At 42.0% G+C, this 18,962-nt stretch overlaps 1 pseudogene; it reads left to right on the plus strand.

Annotated features, from left to right (window-relative positions):
- LOC135533401 (calcium and integrin-binding family member 2-like) overlaps window positions 1-17,872 on the plus strand; it is a 57,388-nt pseudogene extending 39,516 nt beyond the window's left edge.
- Window positions 17,873-18,962: the final 1,090 nt, after the last annotated feature.

Here is an 18,962-nt window from a genome sequence, read left to right on the forward strand (position 1 = left end):
TCTCCCCAGCCCATTAGATGTAATGGATTCATAGCCATCTCCCCAGTCCATTAGATGTAATGGATTCATGGCCATCTCCCCAGTCCATTAGATGTAATGGATTCATGGCCATCTCCCCAGACCATTAGATGTAATGGATTCATAGCCATCTCCCCAGACCATTAGATGTAATGGCTTCATAGCCATCTCCCCAGACCATTAGATGTAATGGATTCATGGCCATCTCCCCAGTCCATTAGATATAATGGATTCATGGCCATCTCCCCAGACCATTAGATATAATGGATTCATGGCCATCTCCCCAGACCATTAGATGTAATGGTTTCATGGCCATCTCCCAGACCATTAGATGTAATGGTTTCATGGCCATCTCCCCAGACCATTAGATGTAATGGATTCATGGCCATCTCCCCAGACCATTAGATGTAATGGATTCATGGCCATCTCCCCAGTCCATTAGATATAATGGATTCATGGCCATCTCCCCAGTCCATTAGATGTAATGGATTCATGGCCATCTCCCCAGACCATTAGATATAATGGCTTCATGGCCATCTCCCCAGCCCATTAGATATAATGGATTCAAGGCCATCTCCCCAGCCCATTAGATGTAATGGCTTCATAGCCATCTCCCCAGCCCATTAGATGTAATGGATTCATGGCCATCTCCCAGTCCATTAGATGTAATGGATTCATGGCCATCTCCCCAGCCCATTAGATGTAATGGCTTCATGGCCATCTCCCCAGACCATTAGATGTAATGGATTCATGGCCATCTCCCCATCCCATTAGATATAATGGATTCATGGCCATCTCCCAGTCCATTAGATGTAATGGATTCATGGCCATCTCCCCAGACCATTAGATGTAATGGATTCATGGCCATCTCCCCAGCCCATTAGATATAATGGATTCAAGGCCATCTCCCCAGCCCATTAGATGTAATGGCTTCATAGCCATCTCCCCAGCCCATTAGATGTAATGGATTCATGGCCATCTCCCCAGACCATTAGATATAATGGATTCATGGCCATCTCCCCATCCCATTAGGTATAATGGATTCATGGCCATCTCCCCAGACCATTAGATATAATGGATTCATGGCCATCTCCCAGCCCATTAGATATAATGGATTCATGGCCATCTCCCCAGACCATTAGATATAATGGATTCATGGCCATCTCCCCAGACCATTAGATGTAATGGATTCATGGCCATCTCCCCAGACCATTAGATGTAATGGATTCATGGCCATCTCCCCAGACCATTAGATATAATGGATTCATGGCCATCTCCCCAGCCCATTAGATATAATGGATTCATGGCCATCTCCCCAGACCATTAGATGTAATGGATTCATGGCCATCTCCCCAGCCCATTAGATGTAATGGATTCATGGCCATCTCCCCAGACCATTAGATGTAATGGATTCATGGCCATCTCCCCAGACCATTAGATGTAATGGATTCATGGCCATCTCCCCAGACCATTAGATGTAATGGATTCATGGCCATCTCCCCAGCCCATTAGATATAATGGATTCATGGCCATCTCCCCAGACCATTAGATATAATGGATTCATGGCCATCTCCCCAGACCATTAGATATAATGGATTCATGGCCATCTCCCCAGACCATTAGATATAATGGATTCATGGCCATCTCCCCAGACCATTAGATATAATGGATTCATGGCCATCTCCCCAGTCCATTAGATATAATGGATTCATGGCCATCTCCCCAGACCATTAGATGTAATGGATTCATGGCCATCTCCCCAGTCCATTAGATATAATGGATTCATGGCCATCTCCCCAGACCATTAGATATAATGGATTCATGGCCATCTCCCCAGACCATTAGATGTAATGGATTCATGGCCATCTCCCCAGACCATTAGATGTAATGGATTCATGGCCATCTCCCCAGACCATTAGATATAATGGATTCATGGCCATCTCCCAGACCATTAGATATAATGGATTCATGGCCATCTCCCAGCCCATTAGATGTAATGGATTCATGGCCATCTCCCCTGTCCATTAGATATAATGGATTCATGGCCATCTCCCCAGACCATTAGATATAATGGATTCATGGCCATCTCCCCAGCCCATTAGATATAATGGATTCATGGCCATCTCCCCAGTCCATTAGATGTAATGGATTCATGGCCATCTCCCCAGACCATTAGATATAATGGATTCATGGCCATCTCCCAGACCATTAGATATAATGGATTCATGGCCATCTCCCCAGCCCATTAGATATAATGGATTCATGGCCATCTCCCCATCCCATTAGATATAATGGATTCAAGGCCATCTCCCCAGACCATTAGATATAATGGATTCATGGCCATCTCCCCAGCCCATTAGATGTAATGGCTTCATGGCCATCTCCCCAGACCATTAGATGTAATGGATTCATGGCCATCTCCCCAGTCCATTAGATATAATGGATTCATGGCCATCTCCCCAGCCCATTAGATATAATGGATTCATGGCCATCTCCCCAGCCCATTGGATATAATGGCTTCATAGCCATTTCCCCAGACCATTAGATGTAATGGATTCATGGCCATCTCCCCAGACCATTAGATATAATGGATTCATGGCCATCTCCCCAGCCCATTAGATATAATGGATTCATGGCCATCTCCCAGCCCATTAGATGTAATGGATTCATAGCCATCTCCCCAGACCATTAGATGTAATGGATTCATGGCCATCTCCCCAGACCATTAGATGTAATGGATTCATAGCCATCTCCCCAGACCATTAGATGTAATGGCTTCATAGCCATCTCCCCAGTCCATTAGATATAATGGATTCATGGCCATCTCCCCAGCCCATTAGATATAATGGATTCATGGCCATCTCCCCAGACCATTAGATATAATGGATTCATGGCCATCTCCCCAGTCCATTAGATGTAATGGATTCATGGCCATCTCCCCAGACCATTAGATATAATGGATTCATGGCCATCTCCCCAGCCCATTAGATATAATGGATTCATGGCCATCTCCCCCAGACCATTAGATATAATGGATTCATGGCCATCTCCCCAGACCATTAGATATAATGGATTCATGGCCATCTCCCCAGCCCATTAGATATAATGGATTCATGGCCATCTCCCAGCCCATTAGATGTAATGGATTCATGGCCATCTCCCCAGACCATTAGATGTAATGGATTCATGGCCATCTCCCCAGACCATTAGATGTAATGGATTCATGGCCATCTCCCCAGTCCATTAGATATAATGGATTAATGGCCATCTCCCCAGACCATTAGATATAATGGATTCATGGCCATCTCCCCAGACCATTAGATATAATGGATTCATGGCCATCTCCCCAGACCATTAGATATAATGGATTCATGGCCATCTCCCCAGCCCATTAGATGTAATGGATTCATGGCCATCTCCCCAGCCCATTAGATATAATGGATTCATGGCCATCTCCCATCCCCAGACCATTAGATGTAATGGATTCATGGCCATCTCCCCAGTCCATTAGATGTAATGGATTCATGGCCATCTCCCCAGACCATTAGATGTAATGGATTCATGGCCATCTCCCCAGACCATTAGATGTAATGGATTCATGGCCATCTCCCCAGTCCATTAGATATAATGGATTCATGGCCATCTCCCCAGTCCATTAGATATAATGGATTCATGGCCATCTCCCCAGCCCATTAGATATAATGGATTCATGGCCATCTCCCCAGTCCATTATAATGGATTCATGGCCATCTCCCCAGACCCATGGCCATCTCCCCAGCCCATTAGATATAATGGCTTCATGGCCATCTCCCCAGACCATTAGATGTAATGGATTCATGGCCATCTCCCCAGCCCATTAGATATAATGGATTCATGGCCATCTCCCAGACCATTAGATGTAATGGATTCATGGCCATCTCCCCAGCCCATTAGATATAATGGATTCATGGCCATCTCCCCAGACCATTAGATGTAATGGATTCATGGCCATCTCCCCAGTCCATTAGATATAATGGATTCATGGCCATCTCCCCTGTCCATTAGATATAATGGATTCATGGCCATCTCCCCAGTCCATTAGATATAATGGATTCATGGCCATCTCCCCAGACCATTAGATGTAATGGATTCATGGCCATCTCCCCAGCCCATTAGATATAATGGATTCATGGCCATCTCCCCAGACCATTAGATGTAATGGATTCATGGCCATCTCCCCAGCCCATTAGATGTAATGGATTCATGGCCATCTCCCCAGCCCATTAGATGTAATGGATTCATGGCCATCTCCCCAGACCATTAGATGTAATGGATTCATAGCCATCTCCCCAGTCCATTAGATGTAATGGATTCATGGCCATCTCCCCAGTCCATTAGATATAATGGATTCATGGCCATCTCCCCAGCCCATTAGATATAATGGATTCATGGCCATCTCCCCAGCCCATTAGATATAATGGATTCATGGCCATCTCCCCAGACCATTAGATATAATGGATTCATGGCCATCTCCCCAGTCCATTAGATGTAATGGATTCATGGCCATCTCCCCAGACCATTAGATGTAATGGATTCATGGCCATCTCCCCAGCCCATTAGATATAATGGATTCATGGCCATCTCCCCAGACCATTAGATGTAATGGATTCATGGCCATCTCCCCAGCCCATTAGATATAATGGATTCATGGCCATCTCCCCAGACCATTAGATGTAATGGATTCATGGCCATCTCCCCAGCCCATTAGATATAATGGATTCATGGCCATCTCCCAGACCATTAGATGTAATGGATTCATGGCCATCTCCCCAGCCCATTAGATATAATGGATTCATGGCCATCTCCCCAGACCATTAGATGTAATGGATTCATGGCCATCTCCCCAGTCCATTAGATATAATGGATTCATGGCCATCTCCCTGTCCATTAGATATAATGGATTCATGGCCATCTCCCCAGTCCATTAGATATAATGGATTCATGGCCATCTCCCCAGACCATTAGATGTAATGGATTCATGGCCATCTCCCCAGCCCATTAGATATAATGGATTCATGGCCATCTCCCCTGTCCATTAGATATAATGGATTCATGGCCATCTCCCCAGCCCATTAGATATAATGGATTCATGGCCATCTCCCCAGTCCATTAGATGTAATGGATTCATGGCCATCTCCCAGACCATTAGATGTAATGGATTCATGGCCATCTCCCCAGACCATTAGATGTAATGGATTCATGGCCATCTCCCCAGCCCATTAGATGTAATGGATTCATGGCCATCTCCCCAGCCCATTAGATATAATGGTTTCATGGCCATCTCCCCATCCCATTAGATGTAATGGATTCATGGCCATCTCCCAGACCATTAGATGTAATGGATTCATGGCCATCTCCCCAGCCCATTAGATGTAATGGATTCATGGCCATCTCCCCAGTCCATTAGATGTAATGGATTCATGGCCATCTCCCCAGACCATTAGATGTAATGGATTCATGGCCATCTCCCCAGACCATTAGATGTAATGGATTCATGGCCATCTCCCCAGCCCATTAGATGTAATGGATTCATGGCCATCTCCCCAGTCCATTAGATGTAATGGATTCATGGCCATCTCCCCATCCCATTAGATGTAATGGATTCATGGCCATCTCCCCAGTCCATTAGATATAATGGATTCATGGCTATCTCCCCAGACCATTAGATGTAATGGTTTCATGGCCATCTCCCCAGCCCATTAGATGTAATGGATTCATGGCCATCTCCCCAGCCCATTAGATGTATACACTGTCTGGATGACCTTGCAGGGCCCCCTCTCTACTTTAATATTACTTCATGCAAAAGACTGTCCATTTCCAGCTTTGGCAGGGTAAAAAGTCATCGGTACAGTATCGTCCTGTCACCCGAGCCGCGGTCCAATGTGACATTGGTACTAGTTCACTGGCCAGGCCTTGTAGAATGTCAGTACAGTGGCTCTATGTCACTTTAAGTAGCTCTATTAGCAGCAGAGTACTGTTGTAGGTTAATGGGAGTGTTGCAGCTCTGGCTGAGGTTTTCCTCCCAAATGGCACCCTATGCCCTATATAGTGCACTACTTTAGACCAGAGTCAGTAGGACTCTGGCACCCTATGCCCTATATAGTGCACTACTTTAGACCAGAGTCAGTAGGACTCTGGCACCCTATGCCCTATATAGTGCACTACTTTAGACCAGAGTCAGTAGGACTCTGGCACCCTATGCCCTATATAGTGCACTACTTTAGACCAGAGTCAGTAGGACTCTGGCACCCTATGCCCTATATAGTGCACTACTTTAGACCAGAGTCAGTAGGACTCTGGCACCCTATGCCCTATATAGTGCACTACTTTTTATCATGGCTCAAGCACTATGAATGGAATAGGGTGCCATTTGGGATGCGGACTTGTTCTGTTCTGTGATTCTCTCCTCAGGAAAGACGCCATTTCTCACTCACACAGAAAAGGGCTTTTGTATAATCTCAGCTGCAACTGACAGTCAGCCAGACTGGCACACAATACTTATGAACAGGAGAGGAGGGAGAGGAGAGGAGAGGAGAGGAGAGGGGAGGGGAGAGGAGAGGAGAGGGAGGGAGAGAGGAGAGGAGAGGAGAGGAGAGGAGAGGGGAGGAGGAGAGGGGGGAGGGGAGAGGGGGAGGGGGAGGGGAGGGGGGAGGGGGAGGGAGGGGAGGGGAGGGGAGGGGAGAGGGGAGGAGGAGGGGAGGGGGAGGGGGAGGGGGAGAGGAGGAGAGGGGGAGGGGAGGGGGAGGGGAGGGGAGGGGAGGGAGGGGAGGGGAGGGGAGGGGAGGGAGAGGGGGAGGGAGAGGGGAGGGGAGGGGAGAGGAGGGGGGGGGGAGGGGGAGGGAGGGGAGAGGAGAGGGGAGAGAGGGAGGGGAGAGGGGAGAGGAGGGGAGAGGGGAGGGAGGAGGAGGGAGGAGGGGGAGAGGGAGAGGAGAGGGAGGGGAGGGGAGGAGGCGGAGGAGGGAGGAGGGGAGGGAGGGAGAGGGAGAGAGGGAGGGAGAGGAGGGGAGGGGAGAGGGAGGGGGAGGAGGGGAGGGAGGAGGGGAGGGAGGTGAGGGAGGGGGAGGGGAGAGGGGAGGGGAGGGGAGGGAGAGGAGGAGGGGAGGAGGAGGAGGGGAGAGGATGGAAGGAGGAGGTAACATAACTCTCTCAAGGTTTATCCTCCGGAGAGGTCAGGGAGGGAGGAGGAGATGGAGAGATATACTGGAGGAGGAGGGAGAGGAGAGGAGTCATGCTAGATGTATCCAGGAGATATAGAGGAGAGCTAGGAGGAGAGAGGGAGAGGAGGAGCAGGAGGAGGATAGGAGGGAGAGGGAGAGGAGAGGGGATGCTAGGGGAGGAGGATTGGAGAGGGCTAGAGGGGAGGGGGAGATGTATCCAGGGGGGATAGGGAGGGGGAGGGAGGGAGAGGGGGAGATGAGAGAGGAGATTGGAGGGAGAGGTCCTTTTCTAGAGGGGATTGGGATAAGGATTAGGGGGAGGGGGAGGGATGGGGGAGAGGAGGGGGAGGGGGAGGGGAGGGGGGAGAGGGAGGGGGAGGGAGAGGGGAGAGGGGAGGGAGTTATTAGGGGGGGCAGGATCTATTGGGATAAGGTTATTAGTCAGAGGAGTTCCAGTCAGCAAATAATGTCAGGAATAAATCTGTCAGACGTTTCTAAAAGGAGATCTGGTTGAAGATGGAAGGGTTCATTCAAGATAGATGGATTCATGGTAACATAACTCTCTCAAGGTTTATCCTCCGTCCCTCCAGAGGTATCCAGTCAGCAGCAGATTTACTGTATCTATTGTTGATAAGGTTATTAATCATGCTAGATGTATCCAGTCAGCAGATATACTGTATCTATTGTTGATAAGGTTATTAGTCATGCTAGATGTATCCAGTCAGCAGATATACTGTATCTATTGTTGATAAGGTTATTAGTCATGCTAGATGTATCCAGTCAGCAGATATACTGTATCTATTGTTGATAAGGTTATTAGTCATGCTAGAGCTATCCAGTCAGCAGATATACTGTATCTATTGTTGATAAGGTTATTAGTCATGCTAGATGTATCCAGTCAGCAGATATACTGTATCTATTGTTGATAAGGTTATTAGTCATGCTAGATGTATCCAATCAGCAGATATACTGTATCTATTGTTGATAAGGTTATTAGTCATGCTAGATGTATCCAGTCAGCAGATATAATGTATCTATTGTTGATAAGGTTATTAGTCATGCTAGATGTATCCAGTCAGCAGATATACTGTATCTATTGTTGATAAGGTTATTAGTCATGCTAGATGTATCCAGTCAGCAGATATACTGTATCTATTGTTGATAAGGTTATTAGTCATGCTAGATGTATCCAGTCAGCAGATATAATGTATCTATTGTTGATAAGGTTATTAGTCATGCTAGATGTATCCAGTCAGCAGATATACTGTATCTATTGTTGATAAGGTTATTAGTCATGCTAGATGTATCCAGTCAGCAGATATAATGTATCTATTGTTGATAAGGTTATTAGTCATGCTAGATGTATCCAGTCAGCAGATATACTGTATCTATTGTTGATAAGGTTATTAGTCATGCTAGATGTATCCAGTCAGCAGATATAATGTATCTATTGTTGATAAGGTTATTAGTCATGCTAGATGTATCCAGTCAGCAGATATAATGTATCTATTGTTGATAAGGTTATTAGTCATGCTAGAGCTATCCAGTCAGCAGATATAATGTATCTATTGTTGATAAGGTTATTAGTCATGCTAGATGTATCCAGTCAGCAGATATACTGTATCTATTGTTGATAAGGTTATTAGTCATGCTAGAGCTATCCAGTCAGCAGCAGATATACTGTATCTATTGTTGATAAGGTTATTAGTCATGCTAGATGTATCCAGTCAGCAGATATACTGTATCTATTGTTGATAAGGTTATTAGTCATGCTAGATGTATCCAGTCAGCAGATATACTGTATCTATTGTTGATAAGGTTATTAGTCATGCTAGATGTATCCAGTCAGCAGATATACTGTATCTGATTGGTTATTAGTCATGCTAGATGTATCCAGTCATTAGTCATGCTAGTCATGCTAGATGTATCCAGTCAGCAGATATACTGTATCTATTGTTGATAAGGTTATTAGTCATGCTAGATGTATCCAGTCAGCAGATATACTGTATCTATTGTTGATAAGGTTATTAGTCATGCTAGATGTATCCAGTCAGCAGATATATTGTATCTATTGTTGATAAGGTTATTAGTCATGCTAGATGTATCCAGTCAGCAGATATACTGTATCTATTGTTGATAAGGTTATTAGTCATGCTAGATGTATCCAGTCAGCAGATATACTGTATCTATTGTTGATAAGGTTATTAGTCATGCTAGATGTATCCAGTCAGCAGATATACTGTATCTATTGTTGATAAGGTTATTAGTCATGCTAGATGTATCCAGTCAGCAGATATACTGTATCTATTGTTGATAAGGTTATTAGTCATGCTAGATGTATCCAGTCAGCAGATATACTGTATCTATTGTTGATAAGGTTATTAGTCATGCTAGATGTATCCAGTCAGCAGATATACTGTATCTATTGTTGATAAGGTTATTAGTCATGCTAGATGTATCCAGTCAGCAGATATACTGTATCTATTGTTGATAAGGTTATTAGTCATGCTAGATGTATCCAGTCAGCAGATATACTGTATCTATTGTTGATAAGGTTATTAGTCATGCTAGATGTATCCAGTCAGCAGATATACTGTATCTATTGTTGATAAGGTTATTAGTCATGCTAGATGTATCCAGTCAGCAGATATACTGTATCTATTGTTGATAAGGTTATTAGTCATGCTAGATGTATCCAGTCAGCAGATATACTGTATCTATTGTTGATAAGGTTATTAGTCATGCTAGATGTATCCAGTCAGCAGATATACTGTATCTATTGTTGATAAGGTTATTAGTCATGCTAGATGTATCCAGTCAGCAGATATACTGTATCTATTGTTGATAAGGTTATTAGTCATGCTAGATGTATCCAGTCAGCAGATATACTGTATCTATTGTTGATAAGGTTATTAGTCATGCTAGATGTATCCAGTCAGCAGATATACTGTATCTATTGTTGATAAGGTTATTAGTCATGCTAGATGTATCCAGTCAGCAGATATACTGTATCTATTGTTGATAAGGTTATTAGTCATGCTAGATGTATCCAGTCAGCAGATATACTGTATCTATTGTTGATAAGGTTATTAGTCATGCTAGATGTATCCAGTCAGCAGATATACTGTATCTATTGTTGATAAGGTTATTAGTCATGCTAGATGTATCCAGTCAGCAGATATACTGTATCTATTGTTGATAAGGTTATTAGTCATGCTAGATGTATCCAGTCAGCAGATATACTGTATCTATTGTTGATAAGGTTATTAGTCATGCTAGATGTATCCAGTCAGCAGATATACTGTATCTATTGTTGATAAGGTTATTAGTCATGCTAGATGTATCCAGTCAGCAGATATACTGTATCTATTGTTGATAAGGTTATTAGTCATGCTAGATGTATCCAGTCAGCAGATATACTGTATCTATTGTTGATAAGGTTATTAGTCATGCTAGATGTATCCAGTCAGCAGATATACTGTATCTATTGTTGATAAGGTTATTAGTCATGCTAGATGTATCCAGTCAGCAGATATACTGTATCTATTGTTGATAAGGTTATTAGTCATGCTAGATGTATCCAGTCAGCAGATATACTGTATCTATTGTTGATAAGGTTATTAGTCATGCTAGATGTATCCAGTCAGCAGATATACTGTATCTATTGTTGATAAGGTTATTAGTCATGCTAGATGTATCCAGTCAGCAGATATACTGTATCTATTGTTGATAAGGTTATTAGTCATGCTAGATGTATCCAGTCAGCAGATATATTGTTGATAAGGTTATTGTCATGCTAGATCCAGTCAGCAGATATACTATTATTGTTGTAGTCATGGTTATCCAGTCAGCAGATATACTGTATCTATTGTTGATAAGGTTATTGTCATGCTAGATGTATCCAGTCAGCAGATATACTGTATCTATTGTTGATAAGGTTATTAGTCATGCTAGATGTATCCAGTCAGCAGATATACTGTATCTATTGTTGATAAGGTTATTAGTCTAGATGCAGTCAGCAGATGTATCATGCTAGATGTATCCAGTCAGCAGATATACTGTATCTATTGTTGATAAGGTTATTAGTCATGCTAGATGTATCCAGTCAGCAGATATACTGTATCTATTGTTGATAAGGTTATTAGTCATGCTAGATGTATCCAGTCAGCAGATATACTGTATCTATTGTTGATAAGGTTATTAGTCATGCTAGATGTATCCAGTCAGCAGATATACTGTATCTATTGTTGATAAGGTTATTAGTCATGCTAGATGTATCCAGTCAGCAGATATACTGTATCTATTGTTGATAAGGTTATTAGTCATGCTAGATGTATCCAGTCAGCAGATATACTGTATCTATTGTTGATAAGGTTATTAGTCATGCTAGATGTATCCAGTCAGCAGATATACTGTATCTATTGTTGATAAGGTTATTAGTCATGCTAGATGTATCCAGTCAGCAGATATACTGTATCTATTGTTGATAAGGTTATTAGTCATGCTAGATGTATCCAGTCAGCAGATATACTGTATCTATTGTTGATAAGGTTATTAGTCATGCTAGATGTATCCAGTCAGCAGATATACTGTATCTATTGTTGATAAGGTTATTAGTCATGCTAGATGTATCCAGTCAGCAGATATACTGTATCTATTGTTGATAAGGTTATTAGTCATGCTAGATGTATCCAGTCAGCAGATATACTGTATCTATTGTTGATAAGGTTATTAGTCATGCTAGATGTATCCAGTCAGCAGATATACTGTATCTATTGTTGATAAGGTTATTAGTCATGCTAGATGTATCCAGTCAGCAGATATACTGTATCTATTGTTGATAAGGTTATTAGTCATGCTAGATGTATCCAGTCAGCAGCAGATATACTGTATCTATTGTTGATAAGGTTATTAGTCATGCTAGATGTATCCAGTCAGCAGATATACTGTATCTATTGTTGATAAGGTTATTAGTCATGCTAGATGTATCCAGTCAGCAGATATACTGTATCTATTGTTGATAAGGTTATTAGTCATGCTAGATGTATCCAGTCAGCAGATATACTGTATCTATTGTTGATAAGGTTATTAGTCATGCTAGATGTATCCAGTCAGCAGATATACTGTATCTATTGTTGATAAGGTTATTAGTCATGCTAGATGTATCCAGTCAGCAGATATACTGTATCTATTGTTGATAAGGTTATTAGTCATGCTAGATGTATCCAGTCAGCAGATATACTGTATCTATTGTTGATAAGGTTATTAGTCATGCTAGATGTATCCAGTCAGCAGATATACTGTATCTATTGTTGATAAGGTTATTAGTCATGCTAGATGTATCCAGTCAGCAGATATACTGTATCTATTGTTGATAAGGTTATTAGTCATGCTAGATGTATCCAGTCAGCAGATATACTGTATCTATTGTTGATAAGGTTATTAGTCATGCTAGATGTATCCAGTCAGCAGATATACTGTATCTATTGTTGATAAGGTTATTAGTCATGCTAGATGTATCCAGTCAGCAGATATACTGTATCTATTGTTGATAAGGTTATTAGTCATGCTAGATGTATCCAGTCAGCAGATATACTGTATCTATTGTTGATAAGGTTATTAGTCATGCTAGATGTATCCAGTCAGCAGATATACTGTATCTATTGTTGATAAGGTTATTAGTCATGCTAGATGTATCCAGTCAGCAGATATACTGTATCTATTGTTGATAAGGTTATTAGTCATGCTAGATGTATCCAGTCAGCAGATATACTGTATCTATTGTTGATAAGGTTATTAGTCATGCTAGATGTATCCAGTCAGCAGCAGATATACTGTATCTATTGTTGATAAGGTTATTAGTCATGCTAGATGTATCCAGTCAGCAGCAGATATACTGTATCTATTGTTGATAAGGTTATTAGTCATGCTAGATGTATCCAGTCAGCAGCAGATATACTGTATCTATTGTTGATAAGGTTATTAGTCATGCTAGATGTATCCAGTCAGCAGATATACTGTATCTATTGTTGATAAGGTTATTAGTCATGCTAGATGTATCCAGTCAGCAGATATACTGTATCTATTGTTGATAAGGTTATTAGTCATGCTAGATGTATCCAGTCAGCAGATATACTGTATCTATTGTTGATAAGGTTATTAGTCATGCTAGATGTATCCAGTCAGCAGATATACTGTATCTATTGTTGATAAGGTTATTAGTCATGCTAGATGTATCCAGTCAGCAGATATACTGTATCTATTGTTGATAAGGTTATTAGTCATGCTAGATGTATCCAGTCAGCAGATATACTGTATCTATTGTTGATAAGGTTATTAGTCATGCTAGATGTATCCAGTCAGCAGATATACTGTATCTATTGTTGATAAGGTTATTAGTCATGCTGGATGTATCCTATTGTTGATAAGGTTATTAGTCAGATATATGTATCTATTGTTGATAAGGGTACAGTGCATTCAGAAAGTATTCAGACCCCCTCGACTTTTTCCACCTTTTGTTACGTTACAGCCTTCTAAAATTGATTAAATAAATTCAAAAAATCCTCATCAATCTACACACGATACCCTCATAATGACATCATAATACCCCATAATGACATCACAATACCCCATAATGCACAAAACAAAACGTTTTGTTTTTATTACATTTTTTTGCAAATTTGTTACAGATAAAAAACTGAAATATCACATTTACATAAGTATTCAGACCCTTTACTCAGTACTTTTGTAACGGTTTTCTGTAGGCGAAGGAGAGTCGGACCAAAATGCAGCGTGTAGATTGCGATCCATGTTTAATCCACAAACGTAAACACGAATCAATACAAATACTACAAAAACAAAGAACGAAATGAACGTAACGAAAACCGAAACAGCCTATACTTGTGTAAACTAACACAGCGACAGGAACAAGGACACTAAGGACAAATCATCCACGAAACACACAAAGAATATGGCTACCAAATATGGTTCCCAATCAGAGACAACGATAATCACCTGACTCTGATTGAGAACCGCCTCAGGCAGCCATAGACTATGCTATACACCCCACACAACCCCAAGACGAAACACACCACAAATAAACCCATGTCACACCCTGGCCTGACCCAATAAACATAATAAATATAGACCAGGGCGTGACAACTTTGTTGAAGCACCTTTGGCATTGACTACAGCCTCGAGTCTCATTGGGTATGACGCTACACGTTTGGCACACCTGTATTTGGGAGTTTCTCTCATTCTTCTCTGCAGATCCTCTCAAGCTCTGTCAGGTTAGTTGGGGAGCGTCACTTGCACAGCTATTTTCAGGTCTCTCCAGAGATTGTGTCTCGGCCACTCAAGGACATTCAGAGACTTATCCCTAAGCCAATCCTGCATTGTCTTGGCTGTGTGCTTAGGGTCGTTGTCCTGTTGGAAGGTGAACCTTCGCTCCAGTCTGAGGTCCTGAGCGCTCTGGAGCAGGTTTTCATCAAGGATCTCTCTGTACTTTGCTCCATTCATCTTTCACTCAATCCTGACTAGTCTCCCAGTCCCTGCAACTGAAAAACATCCCCACAGCATGATGCTGCCACCACCATGCTTCACCGTAGGGATGGTGCCAGGTTTCCTCCAGATGTGAAGCTTGGCATTCAGGCCAAAGAGTTCCATCTTGGTTTCATCAGAACAGAGAATCTTGTTTCTCGTGGTCTGACAGTCCTTTAGCTGCCTTTTGGCAGTGTTTCTCGTGGTCTGACAGTCCTTTAGGTGCCTTTTGGCAGTGTTTCTCGTGGTCTGACTGTCCTTTAGGTGCCTTTTGGCAGTGTTTCTCATGGTCTGACAGTCCTTTAGGTGCCTTTTGGCAGTGTTTCTCATGGTCTGACAGTCCTTTAGGTGCCTTTTGGCAGTGTTTCTCATGGTCTGACAGTCCTTTAGGTGCCTTTTGGCAGTGTTTCTCATGGTCTGACAGTCCTTTAGGTGCCTTTTGGCAGAACTCCAAGTGAGCTGTCATTAGGGCTGTGGCGGTCATGAAACTTGGTCAGCCGGTGATTGTCAAGCAAACAACTGTCGTTCTCACAGTAATTGACTGTTAATAACATGAACACATGTAGCATCTCCTGGCTTCCACACACAGCCTACAAGCCACTGACATTTGGAACATCTACCTTTTTTAAAAGTCTAATAATAAATCCATGTAATATAACCTACACCTTCACAATAAATCCATTATTTATTTTAGACAGGTCTAAAGAAACATGATATGAAGAAAATGTAGTTTATTTCAGAAGAAGAGAAAGCATACTCTGAGTTGTCCTTATGTTAGGTCCTGATCTGGCTATGCCATATGGCTGTGGGCTGCACTAGTTCACTTAGCAGACAAGATTTGCTTAGGATTCCGTGGGATTCCGTGGCATTAGTTATGAAGAATACAATTGAACAAAGTTGAATAAAATTGAAAGGATATTTTCTCCAAACGATTTGAGTATTGCATATGCGGATATTCCGTGTTGACAAAGACATAGGTATTCCGATATGCTTAATTTAGAGTTATTAATGCAACTTTAGTTGTTCTAACATCGGGCTGATATGTTTAGATGTTTAATACATTGTAAGGCTGCATGATGTGACTCTAATGATGATTTGAAAAGAGTTGCCTGAAAGGCATGAGCTCTGCCTTGTTGTTGTTTTTGCGCAGCAATGCGCACATGGCAGTAGGATATAAGCACAAATATGTAATTAGCAAGAACACCATTTACAAAAATGACATCAAATACTCCTGTTGTAAAGATAAGCAATGTGCTAAATATTAGGAAAGTTGAGAAATAAATATACTAGGCCTAGCCAATAGAAAGCTGATGGCATCCTCCTCTTTTTAATAGAAGCCATCACTCTGTTTTCTCATGCAATTGCATAGCCTATAGTTCATGGGCTCTCATTAAGTGTTTGATTAGATTTTCTATTACATTTGCATTGATGTCAGAGTGATTAGAGTGACAATAGATTGCAGAGTACCAGGCAGTTAGCTGGTAGGCAACTAATGACCATCAGCAGCATCAGAGCTTGAAGAAGCCTAATTACCGTGACTAAATGGTCACGTGGAAATTGACTGTTCTTCGTGACCGCCGTGTGGCGGTAATACGGTCACTGCAACAGCCCTAGTTCTCATGTTCCTTTAACTGAGGAGTGGCTTCTGTCTGGCCACTGATCATAAAGGCCTGATTGATGGAGTGCTGCAGAAATGGTTGTCCTTCTGGAAGGTTCTCCCATCTCCACAGAGTAACTCTGGAGCTCTGTCAGAGTGACCATTGGGTTCTTGGTCACCTCCCTGACCAAGGCCCTTCTCCCCTGATTGCTCAGCTTGGCCGGGCGGCCAGCTCTAGGAAGACTCTGGTGGTTCCAAACTTCTTTCCATTTAAGAATCATGGAGGCCACTGGGTTCTTGGGGGACCTTCAAAGCTGCAGAATATTTGTTGGTACCCTTCCCCAGATCTGTGCCTCGACACAATCCCTGTCTCGGAGCTCCACAGACAATTCCTTCGACCTCATGGCTTGGTTTTTGCTCTGACATGCACTGTCAACTGTGGGACCTTATATAGACAGGTGTGTTGCCTTTCCAAATCATGTCCAATCAATTGAATTTACCACAAGTGGACTCCAATCATTATGGGGTATTGCGATGTCATTATGGGGTATTGTGATGTCATTATGGGGTATTGTGATGTCATTATGGGCTATTGTGATGTCATTATGGGCTATTGTGATGTCATTATGGGGTATTGTGTGTAGATTGATGAGGATTTTTAACATTTATTTAATTCATTATAGATTAATTCTGTAACGTTACAAAATGTGGAAAAAAAGTCCAGGGGTCTGAATACTTTCTGAAAGCCCTGTATATGTTGTTGTTAAGGGGACAACACTTCTAAAAGAAGACCAGTTCCCTGTTGACAGAATAACTTGCCTCATAGACAACCCAGTTAAATGTTTTCAAGACCTCTAAAATGTTTTTCATATATTTTCCCATCTGTTGTAAATGCAGCTGTGTAACTAACTATGTGGTGTGTTTTTTGTTTGTTTTTACATTTCCAGCACGTTCCACCTACGGATCTGAGATGAGGTGATTCAGCCGTTCCCATGATGAGGCTTTAGACAACGACGGAAGAGGGGGGGGGGAAGATGAAGAAGAAGAAGAAGAAGAAATGTGGTCGCTTTCTGGTTCGCCTGATGACGTCATCCCCGAAGACTCCACCCAGAGTCTCTGTGGCCCCGACCCACAGCAGAATGACCCCTGACCTCAACCTCAGTACAGCATAGTGCCTACCAAAAAAAAAAACATTAGTAGAGAAGTCTTGTCTTTCCCCAAGTCTATCTTCGATCGATGCGATGTTTGTACAAAATATAACATTGAGAGAGATAAAAAAAGGAAGTGGAACAAAAGTTTGGCTTCGGCTGCAGGAAAATGGACCCGGGGGGATTTTATTCTCGGAAGCACAGGCCCTTTTTTTGCCAACTCATGTTCTATAGGAAGGACGTTATCGACCACAAGACATTTCCATTTTTCGGAAGAGAAGATCATTAATGCATGATTGTTTTCTCTTATAATCAATTGTAAAACTTGTTTAAAAGATGGAACCACAAACAGACTCCAAATGGAGATAGAAAATGACCCGATGAACATACTGTAGGGCTTAGCTACAACACAACCTAGAAGCAGTTTTCTAGAAGATGTTTAGCTACAACACAACCTAGAATTTTAGCTACAACACAACTAGAAGCAGTTTTCTAGAAGATGTAGGGCTTAGCTACAACACAACCTAGAAGCAGTTTTCTAGAAGATGTAGGGCTTGCTACAACACAACCTAGGGCTAGAAGATGTTAGCTACAACACAACCTAGAAGCAGTTTTCTAGAAGATGTATGAGGTTTTCTTTATTTTGGCAGAATTGTTAGGTTTCTTCTTTCTTTAAAACTGACCTTTTAAAGTCTATACATTGTATGAACACTGACTGACAACAATGCGGAGGTGGATTGAACAACAAGATATTTTCTGTCTGACGGGGTGTATGGAAGAAGAAAAACAGTACGATATATAGTATATGAATTATTACAAGCACAGTTTTAGCACCGAGGGCAGAACAGTTGAAGAGCTATGCAATATATCTTTATGAAATGCATGAGTGTTACATACAATTGCAAATAGCTTTTAATTTTTTTGCTCCAGTCCAAGTATAGTGGTTTTGTACTGCTGGATCACAATGACAATCAGAACCGGTGACGTAGTGGTAACATTAACAAATAGATGGGTAAACGCTGAATCGCTGTTTCGCGCGGCGAGTAAAAGTAACGCTCCTCCTCTATGCTTTCAACTCTCTTTATATTTTCCTGCATTAAAAAGGTGGGAGAAAACTCACGCGCACAAAACAAAACAAATATATATATATAAAAAGGCGCGTTGTTTTTTTTATTTTTATGTGCGCTTCCCGCTCCTCTAAACCACGGACCATAATGTTACCTGACTGTTCTGCAGTTAAAGGAAGGGCTCTGTTCTCTGTCTCATCACCCCTTCCGTTATGTTATGCTTTGTGAACTTGTCCTGCCTGTCAACTTGATATAATGGCATTAACAGCACTTAAGAAATAACGTTTTCAGTCTTTCATATGATAAGAGCATTTGGATAGACTTTGATTAAATACATTTTCTGTTGCTTCGATGTTTTAATGAACCTTCTTTCTTTTTGTGTGGGGGGAGTTGTCAT

Source organism: Oncorhynchus masou, unplaced genomic scaffold (assembly GCF_036934945.1).
Source record: "Oncorhynchus masou masou isolate Uvic2021 unplaced genomic scaffold, UVic_Omas_1.1 unplaced_scaffold_2358, whole genome shotgun sequence".
In the NCBI taxonomy this organism is placed as follows: domain Eukaryota; kingdom Metazoa; phylum Chordata; class Actinopteri; order Salmoniformes; family Salmonidae; genus Oncorhynchus; species Oncorhynchus masou.